This window comes from Hordeum vulgare, chromosome 4H, assembly GCF_904849725.1.
Source record: "Hordeum vulgare subsp. vulgare chromosome 4H, MorexV3_pseudomolecules_assembly, whole genome shotgun sequence".
Classification (NCBI taxonomy): Eukaryota; Viridiplantae; Streptophyta; class Magnoliopsida; order Poales; family Poaceae; genus Hordeum; species Hordeum vulgare.
Window position 1 is genome coordinate 57,765,795 of NC_058521.1, and position 22,779 is coordinate 57,788,573.

A 22,779-nucleotide genomic window follows, 5' to 3' on the forward strand; every position below is an offset into this window, starting at 1 on the left:
GTAGTTAGTAGCTAAATGGCTTCTTCTCTCTCTTGGATCTTCAATACAAAGTTCTTCATGATCTTCATGGACATCTATCCGATGTAATCTTCTTTAGCGGTGTGTTTGTCGAGATCCGACGAATTGTGGATTTGTGATCAGATTATCTATGATATATATTTGAGTCTTTGGTGATTTCTTATATGCATGATTTGATATCCTTGTAAGTCTCTCCGAGTCTTGGGTTTTGTTTGGCCAACTAGATCTATGATTCTTGCAATGGGAGAAGTGCTTGGTTTTGGGTTCTACCATGTGGTGACCTTTCCGAGTGACAGTAGGGGCAGAAAGGCACACATCAAGTAGTTGCCATCAAGGGTAAAAAGATGGGGTTTTTATCATTGGTTTAAGATTATCCATCTACATCATGTCATCTTGCTTAAGGCGTTACTCTGTTCTTATGGACTTAATACACTACATGCATGCTAGATGGCGGTCGACGTGTGGAGTAATAGTAGTAGATGCAGAAAGTATTGGTCTACTTGTTTCGGACGTGATGCCTATAGATATAATCATTGCATAGATATCGTCACGACTTTGCGCGGTTCTATCAATTGCTCGACAGTAATTTGTTCACCCACCGTCTACTTGCTTTCATGAGAGAAGCCACTAGTAAACAGTACGGCCCCCGGGTCTATTCACATCCATCGTTTACACCTCCGCTTCTACTTTGCTTTGTTACTTTGTTGCTTTCAGTTCTTACTTGGCAAACAATCTATAAGGGATTGACAACCCCTTCATAGCGTTGGGTGCAAGCTTTTGTGTTTGTGCAGGATCTTGAGATACTCTTCCGTCGGATTGATACATTGGTTCTCAAACTGAGGGAAATACTTACCGTCGATGTGCTACATCACCCTTTCCGCTCCGAGGGAACACCAACGCAAGGCTCCAAGGCCACGGGGGAAATCCTTTGCATACTTGCCTAGGAATTCCCTTAAGGCGTAGCCGCAGCTGAAGGATTCCTGGTGTCGTCGACACAACTATTTCTGGCGCCATTGCAAGGGATACACAACAAACATCAAGGAACAAGCAAGATGAAGATGGTCAAGTGGTACGCAACAAGGCATGTCTTGTAGCTCAAGGTTACCCTCAAGTCCAAGGTATGGACTACGGCGAGACTTATGCCCCCGTTGCTAGACTTGAGGTCATTTTTATTGTTCTTGCTTATGCCAATCACCATAATGTTACTCTTTACCAAATGAATATCAAAAGTGCTTTTCTAAATGGTGAAATTGAGTAGGAAGTTTTGTTAAACAACCTCCCAGCTTTGTGAACCCTAAGAATCCTAATCATGTTTATAAACTTTGTAAAGCTCTATATGGCCTTAAACAAGCCCGTCGAGCTTGGTACAAATGCCTAACGAAATTTCTCATTGAAAAGGGTTTTGAGATTGGTAAAATTGATGCAACCTTGTTCACAAAAAGAATTAATGGTGAATTATTTGTGTGCCAAATTTATGTGGATGCTATTATCTTTGGATCTACTAACCCACAAATTAGTGAGAAATTTCGAAGGTTCATGTCCGAGAAATATGCAATGTCGATGATGTGTGAGCTGAAATTTTTCCTTGGTTTACAAGTGAAGCAAACGAGACAAGGTACGTTCATCTCCCAAACCGAGTACACCAAGGACTTGTTTCATAAGTTCAACATGCAAGAGTTTAAAGGTATGAGAACCCCTATGCCTACTAGTGGACATGTTCACCTTACCAAGGAGGACAAACTGGTTGATCCAAAGGTTTATCGATCAATGATCGGTTCATTACTATATCTATGTGCCTCCCGTCCCGACATCATGCTAAGTATGTGCATGTGTGCCCGATATCAAGCGGCACCCAAAGAGTGTCATCTTAAGGCCATGAAAACAATTGTGAGATACTTGATACGTACACCAAACATTGGCATTTGGTATCCTAATGGATCTTCTTTCAATCTTATGGGCTATTACCACTCAGACTATGCCGGAGATAAGGTTGATAGAAAATCCACCTCGAGTACTTGTCAATTTTTTGGGAGATATCTTGTATCTTGGTCATTCAAGAAACAAAACTCGGTATCTCTTTCCACCGTCGAAGTAGAATACATTGCCAACGGATTGTGTTGTGCACAGTTGCGATGGATGAGTCAAACTCTTAAAGACTATGGAATACATGTGAGACATGTTACATTGCATTGTGGTAATGAGAGTGCTATTAAGACTGCTCATAATCATGTGCAACATTCATGAACAAAATATATTGAATTTTTCATCATTTCATTCGTGATCATCTTGCCAAAGGGGATATTAATCTCACACATGTTCGTACCAACAAACAATTAGCGGATATCTCTACTAAGCCACTTGATGAGAAAGTGTTTTGTCGTTTGAGGAGTAAGTTGAATATCATTGATGCTTCAGACTTGAGCTAGACTCACTCGGATGCATGCAAGGGCATCAACTTATTGTTACTATTCCATGATACCACTGACATGATGATTTTTCATATCTTAGAAATCTATGCTCCCTTATATTGCATCTAACCTTTTGTAGGTACTTGGAAGAACTACACTCTACAACATTGCCATTAACTTATACCACATGCAATCTTGTTATGGCCAAGTATCAACATCACCATTATAAGATGGAGGAAGAAAACAACACAAACCTTATCATTGGCAAACACATGTTGAACAATTTCACTCTTGTCATTGGATATATCATGTTCTTCCTTTCATGACTAACCAATGTAGGTGAAGAGTAAACAAAACAAGAAGGATTGCTCCCAAATCAAGATGCTATTCATCAACTATGAATATCCACTACTAGAACACCTAAATAAAGTCTTCAATGACAAAACCCAAGGTTAGTTTGTCCCTCTTAGGGGGATGTCACATCAAGGGGAAGCTTTACTCTAAGACTTGAGTCAAAGCATCTCATAAGATGTGAAGATATTAAAAGATTTATGTAAAAGGGGCAACCCCACTTGTGCTTAAACATTGAGTATGACCTATGATCAAGGATTCTTGCTTGGTTTCTTAAGTCAATATATTCGAATATAGGCGACTTAGTCACTGCCCAACATCTAGATAAGGATCTTGAATAAAAACCTCCTTTTTGATGTCTACTTTGTTGCTTCCATTCGAGTTCTTACCTAGAGGAAATATTCCTTGAAAATTCATTGAACATTCTATGCAAAGCTTGTGGATTTTTTTGAAAAATTTGGTCAAATCTTTATGAGAGTTTTCTTTGACAAAATGTCCAAGAATGCCTTTACCAAGACTCCGATTGCAACTTGGATGATCTGAAGTGGGCGAATCGGTTTCACCGATATAGTAGATAAACTGCTTTGAGCCTCCTCGGTCCTATCCACATGGAATACCCCGTTATAGCGATTTCACCCCGAGCCCAAAAATCATTATTGGTTCCACCGATAAATTTTTCCTCGGAGTCTTCGATGTTTGTTACTACTTGAGTTACTTACTATCCTCCTGATATTTTTCTAATAAAGCTCTCTATGACCCTCACTCTTGAGCATCCCTTACCCCCTGACCCTTATTGGAAATTGACACCAAAGGGGGAGAAATATCAAAACTTAAATTCAAAGCTTCAGGGGGAATCACTAGAGCTCAATGATAATTATTAAGGGGGAGAGATCAACTCAGTTAATTATTCCAAAAAGGAGAGAGATACAAAAGATTAAGTTATTTGGATTCATGCTTTTACAATCACAAGAGTTGATATATCCTTTTTGCTAGACTTGTATCATCCTACCTACTCCCAATATCTATATGGTAAGATTCAGGGGGAGAGGAGAAAGTAATATCTACATTCAGGGAGAAAAGCTCTAAAATCATTTTTGGCATACATATTGATTTTGAGAAAATACTATCTTCTACATGTTGTCCAAACCTTGGTGAAATTGAAGTTATTTTCATCTTTATGAAAGAAATATTCTTGTGTTATCTAACCTTGTTTTCTCAAGTAAGTTTCCTTAGTAGAAATGCTCCAGAACTTCAAAGTAAGTATATGCATCATACCCTTGGTGAGGAAAACCTCTTGCTTCTTGCACATATTGTTTTGCAAGAATGCGTCCTCGACATGGAGTTTCTTCATTCTCATGTGTCTGATGCATATAGCCAAGGAACATATGACTTGTCTTGTCCTCTCTACTATGTGTATGCACTCATGCATTCCAAAGCAACTATTCCTTAAAGGAGATTGCACATATTTAGGGGAGCTTGTGCTAGTCATATGCCTCTCAAAGCTATCATATATCACTACCTATTTTAAATTGAAGCTTTGATTGTATGTTCTCATCAATTACCAAAAAGGGGGAGATTGAAAGCACATATGCTCCCTTGCTGGTTTTGATAATTCATGAAAACATACATTAGCTCTTGTACTAATGGTTTTACCTAGTGTTTCAGATTCAGTCCAAGACATTGCTTTGGCCCCACTGAGATATGGGGGGAGAGTCTTCCCCTAGGGCTTTCTCCCACATGTCCTCTGTAGGGGAACGCAGTAGAAAACAAAAATTTCCGAACTATACATCAGCCCAGGACCACTATGAAGATCCATACAAGGTTTGATCTGACCGTTACCGACTCGTAGAGTAGAGGAAGTAGAGTCGATGTAGATCGTTGGTGCAGATTGATGACTATGATCTGCATTGGGTTTTCCGCGAAGAGGAACGGGTTATTGCAGCACAATGCGGGTAAGTATTTCCCTCACATATGAAACCAAGGTTTATCGAACCAATAGGAATACCAATCCTCAACCGCCTTCAGCGACTACACACAAAGAAACAAACAACTTGCACCCAACGCGGGCAAGAGGGTTGTCAATCCCCTTGATCTCGTTATTTGCAAGCAAATGAGGTGTGTAGATAATTGTTGATGCGATGCACATGAAAGACCCGGGGGCCGTAGTAGTAGTAGTGTTTGTAAATATATAAGTGAATAGACTCGGGGGCCGTAGTGTTCCCTAATGGCATTTCTCATGGCAAAGGCATATGGTGGGTAAACAAATTACTGTTGGGCAATTGATAGAATAACAAATAATTATGCAATTTTCACGGCAAGGATCATGTTTATATAGGCATCACATCCATAAGAAAATAGGCCGACTCCTCCCGCACCTATTACTATTACTCCACTTCAAGAGCGCTTCTATGCTTGTCTCTCTACCTATTAAGTAAAAACAGAGTAATGCTTGGAGAACAATGACATGACGTAGACAAAGTAAACTCAATTAATATGAATAAAACCCATAGTTTTATCCTTAATAGCAGCAACACAAAGTCGCATCTTGTCCCCTTCTGTCCCTGGGATATAGAAATTCGCTAGGTTGAACCTACTACAACGCACCACTCCCAGTGAAGAAATATTACTCTAGTTGGCCAAACTATCTCGAAAGATCGGAGAGCATTAAGAAGCTATAATGATCATGAAATTAAGAATCATAATAATCAGAGGTGACTCAAATACTTTTCATGAATCATCTGCATAAACCCACAATTCATCGAATCCCAACAAACACACCATACATAGTGATTACATCAGATAGATCAAAGTGAAGATGCGATGAACATGGTATTGAAGATCATAAGAGAGAGAGATATTGCCATCTAGGTACTACCTAGGGACCCGTAGGTCTGTGCTAGACTACTTACATATCATGGTGACGGCAGCAAGGTTGATGTAGAGGCCCTCCGTGATTGATCTCCCCTCTGGCAGATCACCAGAACGGATGTTTAGATGGCCTCCCGCCGGAACAGAGACTTGCAACGGCGAAAAAGTGTTCCGGGAGTACTATTAGGCTTTTTGGAATATTTGTGAATTTATAGGCCAGAGAGGGACGTTGGGAGGCATCCAGGGGGGCCACAAGCCATCAAGGCACGGCCACGCCCTGGGCCGCGCCCTGTTGGCTTGTGCCTCCCTCGTGCGGCCTCTCGTCCACTTCCGATGCTTGCAAGTCTTCATATAGTCTAGAAAAAACCATACTCCTTCCGTTCCTAAATATAAGGTGTATTATTTTTTTTTAAAGTCAAACTTCTCTAACTTTGACCAGGTCTGTAGACAAAAATATCAAGGTCTACAATACCAAATCATTATCACTAGATTTATTATGAAATATATTTTCATATTTTATATTTCAAGTATTGTAAATTATTATATATTTTGCAATAAAGTTGGTCAAACATAGACAATGTTTAACTTTTTTAAAAACTAATAAACCTTCTATTTAGAAACTGAGGGAGTATTAAAGTTTCGTGGCATTTGGACTTCGTTTGGAAGGGTAAACCTACAAAGCAAAAAACACACAGAAAATAGGAACTGGCACTTGCCATTGGGTCAATAGGTCAGTGCTCAAAAATATTATAAATTGGTATATAAATGCCCAAAAAGTATCCTAGAATGATAATATATCATCATGGAACAATAAAAAATTATAGATAAGTTAGAGACGTAACGGCATCCCCAAGCTTAATTCCTAGTCGTCCTCGAGTAGGTAAATGATAAAAACAGAATTTTGATGTGACATTTTATCCATAATGTAATCTCTTGTGTGTACGATTGCTACTACAACAAAAGACCTTCCAACGGCGCCAGAAACACGTGCTGACGGGAGACTATTCTTGTTTTGATACTCCTCAGCAACGGCACCAGGAATCCTTCTGCTACGGCTACGCCTTTAGGGACTTCCTAGGCAAATATGCAAAGGATTTCCCCCGTGGCCTTGGAGCCTTGCGTTGGTGTTCCCTCGAAGCAGAAAGGGTGATGTAGAACAGCGGCGGTAAGTATTTCCCTCAGTTTTGAGAACCAAGGTATCGATCCAGTGAAGGAGTGTCACAAGTACCTGCACAAACACAAAAAGCTTGCTCCCAACGCTATGAAGCGGTTGTCAATCCCTTATAGATTGTTTGCCAAGTGAGAACTGAAAGCAACAAAGTAACAAAGCAAACTAAAAGCGAAAGTGGAAACGATAGGTGTGAATAGACCCGAGGGCCGTAGTGTTCACTAGTGGCTTCTCTCATGAAAGCAAGTAGACGGTGGGTGAACAAATTACTATCGAGCAATTGATAGAACCGCGCAAAGTCGTGACGTCATCTATGGCAATGATTATATCTATAGGCATCACGTCCAAAACAAGTAGACCGATACTTTCTGCATCTACTACTATTACTCCACACGTCGATCGCTATCCAGCATGCATCTAGTGTATTAAGTCCAAAACAACAGAGTAACGCCTTAAGCAAGATGACATGACACTACTAGGAAAAGGCCTGCTAGTGGCGCACCTATTTTGGGTACTAATGGCGCACTATAGGTGCGCCACTAGCATCACACCATTAGATTTTTTTACTAATGGCGCACCACAAGTGCGCCATTAGTATCTGGTATACTAATGGCGCATCAGGCAGTGCACCATTAGTATAGCTCATGATGCGCCATTAGTATGCCTCCCAGGTGCGCCATTAGTATGCCTCCCAGGTGCGCCATTAGTATGCCTCCCAGGTGCGCCATTAGTATGCCTCCTAGATGTGCCATTAGTATAGCTCATGGTGCGCCACAGATTATACTACCAGCTCTAAAAATATTCAATTATTATCCTCACACCCACAAGAAGGTTCAAGATAAACACATATTACACCACACAATGAAAATATGTTTATAAACATGCACATACATTGAACGCAAGTTGACAAACAAATTAACCTAGAGGAAGCATAGTTTTGACCATCTTAACAATCATCTAGAACACACAAGTCACAAAAAGATAAGGACTATTGGTTACTATGAGAGACTTCAGATGGTTCAGAACACTCGAAACACCAAATGGTCTACAAGACAATAAGGTCCATGATTACAGGTTGGTTGGTCCATAAATGCTAGGGAGTCATCATGTCCATGTGCATCAATAGGTTGAGTACCTGAAAACATTTTGCACAAATTTCTCAAGAAAGAGGAACCAGCTGTAGGTGCAGTCATCATGACCTTCCACATAATTAAGGACGGAAACATCTATCTAAATAAATGACAAGAATACAAAACAAAAGACAGATAAAATGAAGTTGATTAGCTTGTAGAAGCAAGGATAGTGGTGAGGTGAGGCAGCTTTGAAATATGATTCTTTAGAATAAATTAAGTTGTGTATAATTGTATATACCACCTGAAAAATGATGCCTTTAGTATAAACCATGGAAGCCAGATTTCATATGACATCGCTTCGGCCGAGTTTGCATTGTATTTTTTTCAAAATCACACTACTCTAAAATCACAGGATTATAATGATGATTTTAATCAACACACTTGTATCTGGGAGGAAAATTTTTCAGTCGGCAATTATTTTTTATCTACAAAATCAGAACTTAAACTTTGTTGTTGCTTCAATAAAAACTTGCACATTCAGTTTTAATTCGCGAAAGATGGGTTTCATCTCTCAGTTCTATTTCTAAAAGTGAATGGCACAACTAATCACAAACCTCCTACAATATGACCAGTATATGATTTTCATCAACCACCAAATGAGTCAGACTAAGCTATCATATGCGTATTCTCAAGATACAGTAGCAGGTGAACAAATATTCAGTGTTAATGAGCGTGATATATCACATAAATTGCCATTGCTTTGCTTGGCAAATGATTTTGACAAACATAAAGTAAAATGAACAATGTGCAAGTTTCTCCTACCAGCATTCACCCCATTGATATCATCTATGAGTATGAGATCAGGCGATGCATCAAAATCACTATGCCCAATCACCGAGAACGAAATCTCTTCCTTCAGAAAAGTAATCAGGAGAAAAAGAACTTATGTTAACTAAGTAAATAAGCAACTCAGAGGACCTCAAAATATTCGTGTAAACTTAGTGCTTAGAACAAGATTCTATAAGGCTTACCAACGAAATGTCACGGTTAGTAACCAGAGTGTAATTTGTCTTCTTCTCAAAGTGTTTCTTTCAGCATATGCCAACTCTGAATAATTTAGAAGTAACAAGATTATCAAATTTGAGAATGTTCAAGATAAAATGTGAAATACTTGCTAGGCAAACTCATAAATTATGGATTATCAGGTGGAAAAAAACAATTCACATAGCTAAACAACTGTTTTGGTCATTAGATATACAACTTCAGATGATTCTTCAACTATCCAAGGTATATCCCAACAAGGACAAGTCCACGGCAATTTGTGGGAGTGTACTGTTTGTCGCGACGTGCACAGTAAGCGACGGGCGGGCGGTCGGGGTTCAGCCCAACAAGGACAAGTCCACGGCAGAGATTGCTGCCACGAAGAAGGTGCGGTTTTTTCTTGGATCTGGAATGCGTTTGTTGGGCGATATTATTACTACAGACTACTCCCTCCGTTCCTAAATATAAGTCCTATTAAAGATGTCACTAAGGGACTACATACGGATCAAAACGAGTGAATCTATGCTTTAAAGTATGTCTATATACATCCGTATGTAGTCTTGTAGTGAAACTTCTAAAAAGACTTATATTTAGGAACGGAGGCAGTACTTGCTAGAATGTGTATGTTTGCTGGACCGGCGTCATCTACAAAAATCTGTCCCAACTCTGGAAGCGATATCTGGCCATGGGACAAATGCACAAGCTACACTCCGTGTATCTGCATGCACCAACTTGTACAGTGGCGGCTATATGGGTCTTCCTATTAATTCGCATGGTGAATTTCTCAGGGTCCAATTAACCCATAACCCTGATGAACTGCTTAAAGCACAATGCTTGGGGAAGGATTTCCTTGCCATCATTCAACATATACAGTTGACCATGCATCACATTTTTCTTCTGTTACAGCAGCTGAGCAAGGGTAAGGCTTCAGCAAAAGCAACCAGAGTCATCAATCTCTACTTGTTGTGCCAAACATAGATGTCCTCATCTGTAGCCTGCAAGAAGAATTCCCTTTAAGTGAATGTGGCCTAAGCAATCATTCAAGTATTACCTTGCAAATTATCTTGTCTGAACAATCTAGAATTGACTGCAAACAAGTCTCTAAATTTATTACATCTAATAAATAGAAAGACAAGTGGTCAGACTAACTTGCTTAAACTTGTACGTCTGTACTATAGCCTGCTCCCTGCTGGACGCTGGATAGTGCAAGAAGAAAATTGTGTATGTGAGAGCACTGATAGATGGATTTAGTTTGACTAAGGATTGGCATGAGAGTAGAGATCCCAACTTCAGAAGTTGAAGGATTAATATATATCGATCTAATTACTACTCATACCTTGGATAGTTGAAGGATTAATATATATCGATCTAATTAATAGAAGGCCATTTGCTATAACATGAGGGAAAGCACACCGAAAGTCAGAGAGATCAATGAGCAATAGATGATGGTGGAGCGAGACTTACCAACCGAGAAAGGCTCACGGGGAGACCATGGTACAAACATATGGTGAGCATCAGAGTTGCAGGCTTGTTCATAGTACTGTACTTGTATGAATTCTGAAATTAGTCTAAAACTGACTACAATGATGGTTTTTCGCCTTCGACAGATTTATGCGCCATCGGACCAGGACGACTGGGGCATCAAAGCCTTCCCTGGCGTCCTCTCGTCCATGCTAACGAGAGAAGCTCAATACGGTCGTAATCTTGGGGGTTGTTGCATCATGAGATTTACAAGGGTGCAAGGGCCTTATTTCTTATGGAATTGTATATTGTTATTCATATGTGGATTATTGACATGCCAAATCATTGACCTCCTATAGTATGATCAGATCAATATAAAGAGTGTGGATTCTATTTTTTTAACAAACTCTCATATCAAACCATTGTCCAGTGTTTACATTGGTTGGTGGTAACATCTACCTTATAGTTAGGTGGCTGTTTGATCAAAATAGAAACTCTCAAGTCCGTAGACGACCTATGAACACAGAGGATCGTCTCAAAAGGCGCACCATAGGTGCGCCCCTGCCCCTAGTCTAGTTTAAATGGACGCTACACAAGGATGATCTCATGGTTTCGCACAGTGGAAACAAATGCTGAGAGGTTGAATGCCCTGATCAAGTGTCATAAAAGAGGAACCATAAGTGTGCAAGCAATCAGCTAGCAGCTTGAACATAGTCCTTGAAATTTTTCTTATGCAAATGTCACATGCTAAGGTATGTGTAAAGTACTTATCATAAATCAATAAACACTCAGTTGGCCAGCTGAGTCTACATCCGAAGGGTCAATCCAGAAGCTTGGACGGAAAATAATAAAATCAAAAAGAGCAGAGAAAGGAGTACCGCGAGAGACGCTCTTTCAGATCTTCATGCCTTTTGAGAACACCCAACACTGCAAAATAAAAGGGCAAGTACGGGTAAGACAGTAAGTAAGTAGGGCAAGCTACTTCGTAGAATCGATAACACGTGGGTAAGAGGTAGACGATTCCTTGAGAGTACAAGATAATAATAGCTACAACTACTGAAGAGAAAGGTCATTACGCCGTGCACGCGTGGTCTCGAGTTTTCGTCGTCGTCTCTTGAATAAGTCTGCAAAGTTCATGGAAGGGAGGGGAGAGGCAATTAACACATACGCCGAAGATTTTACAGTACCAATCCATCTGTAGATGATATGGTATACCAGTTCCGATAACGAGTGCTGCCGCCGCCTCAGCTCCTCCCCGTGCTGCAAAATGTAATAATGGGATTAAACTGAAACAACTGTTAAATTTGAGTTCCTCATGGATTAATTCGGCTAGACTAGACACGGTAAATGCAGCAGTAGCAACAAGCATCGTTGAGTAACGGGAGGGAGGTGGGTTTCCGGCCGGCCGTACGCACCTCCGTGGGGGAGCTCAGGGCCAGCGTGACGGAGAGGTCCATCCGGTCCGATGCCAGCCAGGGGCGGCGGATCTAGACAAGCCACACTGACGGCCGGGGCAAAGACAGCAGGGGCGGCGCGACGGGGTAGAACGGGGACGGCGGTGGCGTCCACACGCGCGAGGCGTGGAGGGGATGAGCTGTCAGCGGTGGCGCGGCGGCGGCGCTACGGTGGACCTGCAGGAGGGATTTTAGGACGGCGATTTGGCGGACTACTAGGGCTTGGAGGCCGCGTTGTGGTCCACATACCCGTGGGAGAGATGGATGGCCGTCGGGGTGAAGGCGGCCGCCGGAGGTCGAGATGGGGAATCCGCCGCCGGGCGTCGCCGGTTAGAGGAGATCGACGACTTCGGACAAAGGAGGGCGGATCTGGGTGTGCTATGGCCGCCGACTGGGTGGAACTCCCTCCCTCCTCCCTCTTCCTGCTGGTTGGCGGTCGCGATAGGAGCAGAGAGATACTTTTTTTGCAAAACTACTAATGGCGCACCACCTACAAATGCGCCATTAGTAACCCTGGTTACTAATGGTGCACCAGCTGGTGGTGCGGCATTACTAGTTTTGTAAAATATATATATATAGTAGTGGCGCACTGGGTGAGTGGTGCGTCATTACTAGTTTAACTAGTAATGGAACTAGTAATGACGCACCCTGCCCCGGTGCGTCATTAGTATTTTTGGAAGAAAAAAAGTTGTTAGTAGTGGTGCACCGTGTGCGTGCTGCGCCATTAGTGTCCATCACACTAATGGCGCACCTCCACATGGTGCGCCACTTCTATATAGTAGTGGCGCACCACTTGTTTGGTGCGCCATTAGTGTCTATATTTTCTATAGGCCTTTTCCTAGTAATGTGATGTAGATGGACAATCCCATATCTACGACAAAGCCCAACTTGTTACCCTTGATGGCAACAACACGATGCGCGCCTTCCTGCCCCTTCTGTCACTAGGAAAGGTCACCACACGGTATGAACCCAAAACCAAGCACTTCTCCCATTGCAAGAATCATAGATTTAGTTGGCCAAACACAACCCAGGACTCGGAGAGACTTACAAGGATATCAAATCATGCATATAAGAAATCAGCAAAGACTCAAATATATATCATAGATAATCTGATCACAAATCCACAATTCATCGGATCTCGACAAACACACCGCCAAAGAGGATTACATCGGATAGATCTCCATGAATATCATGGAGAACTTTGTATTGAAGATCCAAGAGAGAGAAGAAGCCATCTAGCTACTCACTACGGACCCGTAGGTCTGAAGTGAACTACTCACGAGTCACTGGAGGGGCGATGATGTTGATGTAGAAGCCCTCCAACTCCAAAGTCCCCTCCGGCAGGGCACAGGGAAGGGTCTCCAGATGAGATCTCGTGGAAACGGAAGCTTGCGGCGGCGGAAAAGTGTTTTCGTGGATTCCCCTATTTTTTTGTATTTTAGGGAATATATAGGCGAAGGAGCTAGGTCACGGGGCGCCAGGGAGGCCACAAGCCTGCTAGCCGCCGCCCCCTCGTGGCGGCTACAGGGCTTGTGGGCCCCCTGTAGCTCTCCTGCCTTGGCCCTCAATCCCCCTGATCTTCTTCCGTCCAGGAAAAATTTATTTCAGGGATTTTATTCCGTTTGGACTCCATTCCAAAATCCGATCTGAAAAGAGCCAAAAACATAGAAAAAACAGGAACTGGCACTTGGCACTGAATCATTAAGTTAGTCCCAAAAAAGATATAATAGGTATATAAAACATCCAAAGATGACAAGATGACAGCATGAAACCATCAAAAATTATAGATACGTTTCAGACGTATCAAGCATCCCAAAGCTTAACTCCTGCTCGTCCTCGAGTAGGGAAGTGATAAAGAATGAATTTTTGATGCTTTCATGCTACCTAGCATAGATGTCCTTTGTAACTCCTCTTATGTGACGTGAATGTTCAGATCCATTAGATTCAAAACAATAGTTTGCTATTGACGTGGAAACAATAATACTTCAAGCAAACTAGCAAGGTAATCATGAACTTTCAAAATAACAAGGCCAAAAGAAAGTTATCCCTACAAAATCATATAGTTTGGCTATGCTCTATCATCATTGCACAACGAATTTAAATCATGCACAACCCTGATATTGGCCAAGTAATCGTTTTCACACCTTTACTTTCTCAAACTTTTTCAACTCTCACACAATACATGAGCGTGAGCCATGGTTTTAGCACTATATGTGGTGTGGAGTGTAGCGGAGGTTGCAAGACAAACATGGAGAAGATGGTCACATTAACTAGGAATATCAATGAGCTGTGGAGATGCTCATCAGTAGATATCAATGTGAATGAGTAGGGATTTCCATACAAATGATGAACTAGAGCGAAGAATATGTGAAAGCTCTTAAAGAAAACTAGTGGGTGTGCATCCAACTTGCTTGCTCACGAAGACCTAAGGCAAATTTGAGGAAGCCTATCATTGGACTATACAAGCCAAGTTATATAATGAAAATTTCCCACTAGCTATATGGTGGTGACAAAATGAGAGACTCTCCATCATGAAGATCATGGTGCTTAATATGCACAAGTGTGGAAAGGTGGTAGCATTGTCCCTTCTCTCTTTTTCTCTCATTTTTTTTGAATGGGCTCTTTGGCCTCTTTTTTTGGTGGTTATATTTGGCCTCTTTTATTTCCTCACATGGGACAATGCTCCATCAATGATGATCATCACACCTACAACTCAAAAATTAGAGCAACGATGAATCTATATGGAATGCCTTCGGTAGTGTACCATGACAATGATCTAGCATGGCATGGACATTAATGGAAACATCATGCTAGCTATCTTACGATCATGCAATGGCAATGTAGATGTGGTGGCACATGTCATGGTGGTAGTTGCATGGAAATATATCTCGGAATGACTCTGAAAAAGCCATAGTAGGTAGGTATGGTGGCTGTTTTGAGGGAGGCTAATGGTGGGTTTTGTGCACCGGCGAAAGTTGCACGACACTAAAGAAGATAGTGATGGTGGAAGGTGAAAGTGCATCTAAACCATGGACTCAACATTAGTCATGAAGAACTCATATACTTGTTGCAAAAGTTTTATTAGTAATCAAAACAAAGCATTCAACGCATACTCCTAGGGGAAGGGTTGGTAGGTATAAACCATCGCGCGATCCCGACCGCCACACAAAGGATGACAATCAATAGACTAATCATGCTCAGACTTCATCACATAGCGGTTCACCATACGTGCATGCTACGGGAATCACTAAATTCAACACAAGTATTTCTAGATCCACAACACCTTACTAATATAACTTCAATATTACCATAACCACAACTCAAAACTAGTTGAGATGAATCAAACTTCTCTAACTATTCAATGCACATGAAGGTGGAAGTTTTCGTATCCCTTTGGATAACTACCCCTTTTGAGACTACTTTCAAAGCATAGATCAATTACAAAGCCACGCACCGCCGTGCTCTAAAAGATATAAGTGAAGCACACAGAGCAAAATCAACTAGCTCAAAAGATATAAGTGAAGCATATGTGAGCTGAATTGTCTACCAAAGGATATAAGTGAAGCTCGACAAAATCACGGTGAGTGCATGTCTCTCTCTCTAGGTGTGCAGCAAGGATGATTGTGACACAAAAAAAAGACTCATACGATACAAGACGCTCCAAGCAAAACACATAACATGTGGTGAATAAAAATATAGCCCCAAGTAACGTTACCGATGGATTGAAGACGAAAAGAGGGGATGCCTTCCCGGGGCATCCCCAAGCTTAGGCTTTTACGACATACTTGAATCAACTTGGGGTCCCTTGGGAATCCCCAAGCTTGAGCTCTTGCCACTCTTTATCTTTTTGTCCATAAGAACTTCACCCAAAACTTGAAATCTTCAACTCACGAAACTTAAACAAAAACTAGTGATAACATTAGTATAAGAAAGCAAACCACCACTTCCTTAGGTACTGTAGCAAACTTAAATTCTACTTAGGTTGATGTTGGGTTACTGTATTTTCAATCTTCCATGGCTAATACCCCCGATACTATCCATAGTTTCATCAAAATAAGCAACCAACTCAACAAAAACAGAATCTGTTAACACCAGACCAGTTTGTAGAAATATGTATACTTCGTATACTTCTGTTACTTCAAAAATTCTGAACAATTACGACAGTCTGACGAATTTGCGTAGAAAGCAGCAGCAAAAAGAATCAACTCAAAAGCTCTTACAGAAAAAAATGAAAATTCTTTTCGTGAGAAAAAAGTTTATGTCTTTTCCAGCATGACCAAACGATCATCCCCAAGACTAATCATAACGGTTTTGCTTGGCACAAACGCAAAAAGAAACACAAAAAACACAATCATAACAGAATTATGAAAGTGTGGAAAACACAAAACAGAAATAAAAAGGATAGATTCGTTGGGTTGCCTCCCAAAAAGCGCTATTCTTTAAAGCCCTTAGCTAGGCATCAATGATGCTCACACAAAAGATAAGAGTTGAAGCACAACGAGAGCATCATAAAGCATTTGAGAATCACATCTAAGTCTAACATGCTTCCTATGCATAGGCATTTTATAGGAAAACAAATTGGCAAGACAACCAATAGTTACCAAATGCAAGGAAGAAGAAAGAGACAATAGCAATCTCAACACAACGAGAGGTGGTTTAGTAACATGAAAGTTTCTACCACAATATTTTCCTCTCTCATAATAATTACATGTGGGATCATATTTGAATTCAACAATGTAACTATCACATAGGATATTCTTTTCATGATCCACATGCATGCAAAGTTGACGCTCTTCAAAAATAGTGGGATTATCATTAACTAATGTCATGACGTCTCCAAACCCACTTTCAATAACATTGCAAATATCATATTCATCATGAGGCTTAAACAAATTTTCAAGATCATAAGAAAGATCATCACCCTAATCATGATTATTGCAATAAGTAGTGGTCATAGCAAAACTAGCATCCCCAAGCTTAGGGTTTTGCATATTTTTAGCATGGTTGTCACTAATACAATTTATAGTGAAACCATTGCAATCATGATTTTCATTCAAGGAGCCCTCGTGAATCACTTCATGAATTTCTTCATCACAATTTTCAGATTCACGCATCTCAAGAAACACTCCATAGAAAAAGTCAAGTGCACTCAACTTACTAGCAATTGGATCAACATAATTGGATCTCTTAAAGAGATTAGCAAGTGGGTGAGGATCCATATCACTAGATTTTCAGCAAGCGAAGATGCAAGCATATTGCAGGCACATAGCACTCAAGCAAAGGAAAGGCAAGCAAGAGAAAAGGGCAAACGAAAAAGGCAAACGAAAAAAGGCAAAGGATAAAGGCAAATGAAAACGGCAAATGTGAAGTGGGGGAGAGGAAAACGAGAGGCAACTGGCAAAAAAAGTAAATGCAAGAGATGAGTTTGTGAGACCTACTTGGATAGATCTCTCCTTCCCCGACAATGGCGCTAGAAATACTTTTGCTACTGCAACAAAAGACCTTCCAGCGGCGCCAGAAACACGTGCTGACGGGAGACTATTCTTGTCTTGATACTCCTCAGCAACGGCACCAGGAATCCTTCTGCTACGGCTACGCCTTTAGGGACTTCCTAGGCAAATATGCAAAGGATTTCCCCCGTGGCCTTGGAGCCTTGCGTTGGTATCAATCCAGTGAAGGAGTATCACAAGTACCAGCACAAACACAAAAAGCTTGCTCCCAACGCTATGAAGGGTTGTCAATCCATTATAGATTGTTTGCAAGCGAGAACTGAAAGCAACAAAGTAACAAAGCAAAGTAAAAGCAAAAGTGGAAACGATAGGTGTGAATAGACATGGGGGCCGTAGTGTTCACTAGTGGCTTCTCTCATGAATGCAAGTAGACGGTGGGTGAAAAAATTCCTGTCGAGCAATTGGTAGAACCACACAAAGTCGTGACGTCATCTATGGCAATGATTATATCTATAGGCATCACGTCCAAAACAAGTAGACCGATACTTTCTACATCTACTACTATTACTCCACACGTCGACCGCTATCCAGCATGCATCTAGTGTATTAAGTCCAAAAGAACAGAGTAACGCCTTAAGCAAGATGACATGATGTAGATGGAAAATCTCATATCTACGACAAAGCCCATCTTGTTACCCTTGATGGAAACAACACGATGTGTGCCTTGCTCCCCTTCTGTCACTGGGAAAGGTCACCACACGGTATGAACCCAAAACCAAGCACTTCTCCCATTGCAAGAATCATAGATCTAGTTGACCAAACAAAACCCAAGACTCGGAGAGACTTACAAGGATATCAAATCATGCATATAAGAAATCAGCAAAGACTCAAATATATATCATAGATAATCTGATCACAAATCCACAATTCATCGGATCTCGACAAACACACCGCCAAAGAGGATTACATCGGATAGATCTCCATGGAGATCATGGAGAACTTTGTATTGAAGATCCAAGAGAGAGAAGAAGCCATCTAGCTACTAACTACGGACCCGTAGGTCTGAAGTGAACTACTCACGAGTCATTGGAGGGGCGATGATGTTGATGTAGAAGCCCTCCAACTCCAAAGTCCCCTCCGGCAGGGCACCGGGAAGGGTCTCCAGATGAGATCTCGCGGAAACGGAAGCTTGCGGTGGCGGAAAAGTTTTTTCGTGGATTCCCCTATTTTTTCTGTATGTTAGGGAATATATAGGCGAAGGAGCTAGGTCAAGGGGCGCCAGGGAGGCCACAAGCCTGCTAGCCGCTGCCCCCTTGGTGACGGCTACACGGCTTGTGGGGCCCCTGTAGCTCTCCTGCCTTGGCCCTCAAGCCCCCTCATCTTCTTCCGTTTGGGAAAAAAATATTTCGGGGATTTTATTCCGTTTGGACTCCGTTCTAAAATCAGATCTGAAAAGAGCCAAAAACACAGAAAAAACAGGAACTAGCACTTGGCAATGAATTAATAAGTTAGTCCCAAAAAAGATATAAAAGGTACATAAAACATCCAAAGATGACAAGATAACAGCATGAAACCATCAAAAATTATAGAGACGTTTGAGATGTATCAACGATCATTGAGAAATGATGAATTAACAAATAGCAACATAATAAGATTTATTAAGTCTAAGCAGCACAATTATTGATTTCCAAAGTGTACGATCCAAAAAGAATCTTTACCCCCTATTCATCTTTATTGTCTTAGCAAGGCATGACTCCGTCTTCACCACATAAATACAAATGTTGAGCACCACGGTGTTCAAGTCAGGCAATTGGATCATACTTTTTCAATATGCATCAACTTTTATTCTTCACGCAATACATGAGCGTGAACAATTGGACATAGCATATATGTGGAATAGAATATGGTGATACATTTCAAAGGGGTAAGAAGTGGAGAAGATAATCTCACATCAACTAGGCGTACCAATGAGCTATGGAGAAGCCCATCGATAGATGTTAATGCGGGGAGTAGGGATTGCCATGCAAATGATGCACTAGAGCTACAAGTGTATCAAAGCTCAACTGAAGCTAAGTGGCATGTGCATCCAACTTGCTTGCTCATGAAGACCTAGGGTGTTTGAGGAAGCCCGTCATTGGAATATACAAGCCAAGTTTATTATGATAAGATAATTCCCACTAGAATATGGAATTGACAGCATAGGTGACTCTCGCTATGAAGATCATGCTGCCACTTTGAGGCACAAGTGTGGTGAAGGATAGTAGTGTTTTCCCTTCTCTCTTTTGCTCTCATTTATTTTTTATATGGTGGGGTTTCCTCTTTTTTTTTCTTTTTTCCTCCCCCATATTTTGTATATAGTGGGCTCATTTGGCCTCCCCCATTTTTTTTATGTATTCTCATCCCGACTTGTGGGGGAATCATATTCTCCATCATCCTTTCCTCACTGGGACAATGCTCTAACAAGGATGATCATCAAAATTTTATTACTTACAACTCAATATGGAGAATTGATAGGAATATACGACTCTATGAGAATTCCTCTCGCAGTGTACCAGGATGTGCAATGATCTAGTGTGACATGTATCGAAAACATGATGGAAGGTGGCTTTGCCACAAATACTATGTCATCTCTATATGATCATGCAAAGCAATATGACGATGAACGAACTAATCATGTGAAGTGACGATGGAATTTGCTTGGCAATATATCTCGGAATGGCTATGGAAATGCCATAATAGGTAGGTATGGTGTCTGTTTTGAGGAAGATATATTGAATCGTATGTGCAACAGAGCGTATCATGTCGCGGGGTGTGGATGCACCAGCGAAAGTTGCACCAATCCTCAAGGTGAGAATGGGCTATGCATGGTACCGAAGAGGCTAGCAAATATGAGAAGGTAAAGATGTCTATGTCCAAGGTGTCACATTAGTCATAAAGAACTCACATACTTATTGTGAAGTTTTATTAGTTTTATCACACATCAAAGCACTACTCGCATGCCCCAAGGGAGGGGTTGGTAGGAGTTAACTGCCGCGGGCCCCCCGACTCGAGATTACACTAGGATTTTAACGAGGAATAAGGATGCTCACACATCATCACCATGCCTATTTAATATTTAGACGAAAACAAGATAAAACCCCTTTAATCCCGACACTTACATGAATCAACAATTATGGACTTACACCTTTTCCATATTACCATATCAATGTCATTAACTCACAATTTCTCTATGTGTGCTACATGATGGTTTTGATTTTCATTGATTGAATGTCTATTATTTTTGGACTAGTCTTATGACCCATGCAAATGACTTCACTATTTATTCATCTCTCAAACAAATTTAAGTGAATAACTAGAGCAAATTATTTCTATAAAATCTACACACCACCGTGCTTGAAAATATATAAGTGAAGTACTATAGCAACTACCAAGCTCAAAAGATATAAGTGAAGCACATAGAGTATTCTAGCAAATCATAATGAAGGTGAGTCTCTCTATAATAGATGTTTCCAGCAAATGATGATTGTGACAAACTGAAAGTAAAAGAAAACAAAATCAAACAACGCTCCAAGCAAAACACATATCATGTGATGAATAAAAATGTAGCTCCAAGTGACATACCAATGGTTTGAGATGAAAGAGAGGATGCCTTCCGGGGCACCCCCAAGCTTAGAAGGTTGAGTATTACTTAGAATAATACTTGGGGTGCCTTGTGCATCCCCAATCTTAGGCTCTTGCTACTCCTTATTCCATGGTCCATCGCGACCACACTTAAAACTTAAAAACTTCAATCACACAAAACTCAACACAACTTCGTGAGATCTGTTAGTATAAGGAACATACTGCATACTTTAGGTACTGTTATAAATTGATTTTTAATTTATAATTGCATAATAGTTACTGTATTCTAACTTATTCATGACATATACATCCCCATATAATCCATAGCATCATCAAAACAACCAAACTATGCAGGCAAAACAGAATATGTTTAAAACAGAATAGACTGTAGAAATCTGTAAATATCCCATACTTCGGTAACCCTAAAAATTCTAAACAATTAGAAAAAAGTGGAGAATTTGCGCAGAAATACTGTGTAAAAATTTCAAGAATTTATCACGCTCCAGCAGAGAATTAAAAATTCTGCACTGGAGATAAAAGTTTGTGTTTTGCACAACATCTATCATACTCATCAAATAAGTTATCCCAAAGGCTTTACTTGGCACAAACATTAATTAAAAAATAAAAACATAATAATTACAGAGGAAATAGTCATGTAAACACAAAATAACAGTAACTAAAAAGGAAAAATTAATATAACTACTGGGCTGCCTCTCAACAAGCGTTATTGTTTCATGCCTCTAGCTAGGCATAATGCATAGTTTCAAGTGTTGCCATCTTTGACATTCAACCCATAAGTGGATCTCATGGCTGATTCATAAGGTGGTTTAATTCTATTTCTAGGAAAGTGTTCCATCCCTTTCTTTAATGGGAATTGGAACCTTATGTTTCCCTCCTTCATGTCAATAATTGCACCTATAGTTCTAAAGAATGGCCTTCCTAGTATTATGGGACAAGAACGATTGCAATCAATATCAAGCACAACGAAATCTAAAGGAACATAATTTTTATTTGCAATAATAAGCACATCATTAATTCTACCTAAATTCCTTGATGGTAGAATCCACAAGATGCAAGTTTCGGGAACACGCTTCAATATTGGTGAGACCAAGCACATCGCATAAAGTTTTTGGTATGGTTGAAACACTAGCACCAAGATCACATAAAGAATTGCATTCATATTTATTTATATTTATTTTGATAGTAGGTTCCCACTCATCATGCAATTTTCTAGGAATATAAACTTCAAGTTCAAGTTTCTCATCATAAGCTTTCATCATAGCATCTACTATATGTGTGGTAAAAGCTTTGTTTTGTTCATAAGCATTGGGTGAGATAATAATGGATTGCGGCAAGGAAATACATTCTACTATGGAGAATTTATCATAATTAAAGTCTTTATAAGCCAAGATAGGGGGCACATCACTATCTAAAGTTTTGACATCTCCAAACCCGCTTTTTTCAATTTTAGCATCAAAATTATCACCCTCCAAGCAAACGAGACGCTCCTCAACTAGAGTTGAGTTATCTCCAGTCCCTTTATCATTAATATTCAGAGAGGTAAACAAATATTTAATAGGAGAAACACCAATCATTTTAATATCTGCATCATTATTCGCAATAGGGAAAGATTCTAGTTCAGCATCCATCCTATTTACTATAGTAGTTTGCTTGTCGGAAAATTTTCCTAGTAATTCTTTAGTATGAACAACTTGTGATTGGAGATTAGATACTTCCTTATTGACTTCATCAAGTTGTTTACTAATAGCATTTAACAAAGTTGAATGTTCTTTAATTTCAGAATCAAAGAATTTATGTGCTCATATTGTGAATTCATAAAAGTTTTCATGGAATTTTCTATTTCGA

At 40.3% G+C, this 22,779-nt stretch overlaps 1 pseudogene; it reads right to left on the reverse strand.

Annotated features, from left to right (window-relative positions):
• Positions 1-11,141: 11,141 nt before the first annotated feature.
• Positions 11,142-11,845, reverse strand: LOC123451187 (annotated as a pseudogene).
• Positions 11,846-22,779: the final 10,934 nt, after the last annotated feature.